A 2,500-nucleotide genomic window follows, 5' to 3' on the forward strand; every position below is an offset into this window, starting at 1 on the left:
CTTAAGATCACACAGCTCCCGCCCCGATCGCGTTTAATCCAAGCCTTTTTTCCCGCCACAGTCAACAAGTTTCTAGGGAAAATACCCCAAATGACCATGTTTCCCCCACGTCGCTTTCTCACGGTCTCCATTTGCAAGAATCTTGCTCTCGATTTCATAAACATTACAGGTTCCCGGAAGGCGGAGTTCAAGGCTCGATACACAAGCGATTTCCAGGAGCTCAGGTGTGTCTACAGCCGGGACCGAGCGCGCTGAACGATATGAAATGATAAAGTAAAAAAAAAGAAAGAAGGAAAAAAAAAACAGAGAAAAAAAACATTGCTTAAGAAAAGTTTTTGTTCGTCTGGAACAACCTGAATAATCATAGTCCTTCTTTCAGGGAGGAAAGTTCTTAACTTTTCAATTTTTTCCTTTTTACACTCTATATAAAGACCCTTTTTTCGTACCTTTAGCGTGGCTTAAGGATACTTTATTTTCCTAGCTGGATGATCATCTTCAGTAAATTAAAAGTAACTTCTGTAGACGCAACTCTCCTCGCAATTGCATCTTTACAATCTCTTTTTCTTCACAAAATACACCGCAGCTAAGCATCACGCCACTTTTTTGAGATGATGATCCCATCAACAAAGATGAACGTTATAATTCGAGCATATGAGCGAAGTGGGAAAGTGATTAAATCCAAGAAATCTTCTGAAATACCTGAAAGAAATGAGCTGATCCTTACTTGACGCTGACAATTGAGATGTCAGTATTGCATTTTCATCTGGATTAAAGGTAATCATAGAACAGATATCTTGAAGAACATCAACAATTACAATAATTTTTATCTGCATCATTAAAGGTAATCATAAAAATATCTTGAAGAACATCAACAATTACAATGACAATGGCAATGATGACAGCAAACAAGATTGTAAACAGTAATCATAATAGTAAAATTATCATTATCATTATAACAATCGTTCTCCATGTTTTTGCTAATTCTTCCTTCTACAACTACCATTATTATCGCAATTACTACCCTCGTTGCTATCATTATTGTTATTATCACTATTGTTGTCATTATCATCTTTACTGTTGTTATTGTTATTATAATTATCATAATTATTATCATAACAATGATTATCACTATTGTCATTACTACCATCATTATTCTTATCATAATAACAATGATGATAATGATAAGGATAATGCTAAAAATGTTAATGATCATAATTATTATCATTATTATTATCCTCATTACCCTCATTATTAAAATTATTATCATTATCATTATTACTATTATCTTCATCATTATTGTCACTCATTCTTATTCTGATTATTATTATTATTATAGTTATCATCATCCTTATTAATACCATCATTATCAGGATTGTAATTATTATTATATCATTATCATTCTTGTTTTAGTATCATTAAATCATTGTCGTCATTATTACCATCATCCTGATTATTATCATAAAAGTGATAATAGTGATAATGATAATATCAATACTAACAATAACCATAATAATATTATCATCACTATTATTACTATTTTAGTATTATTGCTATTATTATTGATATTCCTATTATCATTATTAGCATTATCATTATCATAATCATTTATATCACCATCATTATTACCACCATTATCATTATCATTATTACCATCACTATTATTATTATCAGTGCTATAATCACTATCATTACTATTACCATTGTCATTCATCATTATCACTCTTAATCATCATCATTATTCAATCATTATTGTTTTATCATTATCTTTATTATCATCATTATCATTATCATTTCCATTATCATTATCATTTTCATCAACATTACCATTGTTTTTACTATTATTATTATTATTGTCATTATTATCACTCTTAATATTGCTATAATTATTGTTATTATTATTATCGGAATTATAGTTATTATTATTATTATTATTACTATCATTATTATTATTATTATTATTATTATTATTATTATTATCATTGCTATTTTCACTTACCATTCTCATTATTATCATCCTTTTGGTTATTACTATTATTATTACTGTTATTATAATCATAATAATAATTATTACTTATACTGTCAAGATTATCTTTGTTATCATTAACTCTTATTATCAGTATTATCATTATCATGATTATCATTATCATTATTGCCTTTACTCTCATTATTATCATTATTATTATCTATATTATCATTATTATTTTTATGATTATTATTATCTACATTATCATTATTATTTTTTATGATTATTAATTTCAATATTATTATTGCTACTATCATTGTTATTTCATTATTATTATTATTATTATAATTTTTAACATAACTATTATCATAGTTATAATTATTTTCATTATCATTATTATTTAATTATCATCATTATTATCAACATTAACATTCTCATCATTATCATTATATATCAACATACGCACACACATACACATACACACGCGCGCGCTCGTATTTTTATTATTGTTATTATTATTGTTATTGTTATTATTAT

The 2,500-nt window shown here is 26.4% G+C and overlaps 1 protein-coding gene across 1 annotated transcript in view; it reads right to left on the minus strand.

The window, feature by feature from the left end:
* LOC138866648 (cell adhesion molecule Dscam2-like) overlaps positions 1–2,500 on the minus strand; it is a 240,292-nt gene that overhangs the window by 43,697 nt on the left and 194,095 nt on the right. The window lies entirely within an intron of this gene.

Source organism: Penaeus vannamei, chromosome 26 (genome assembly GCF_042767895.1).
Source record: "Penaeus vannamei isolate JL-2024 chromosome 26, ASM4276789v1, whole genome shotgun sequence".
In the NCBI taxonomy this organism is placed as follows: domain Eukaryota; kingdom Metazoa; phylum Arthropoda; class Malacostraca; order Decapoda; family Penaeidae; genus Penaeus; species Penaeus vannamei.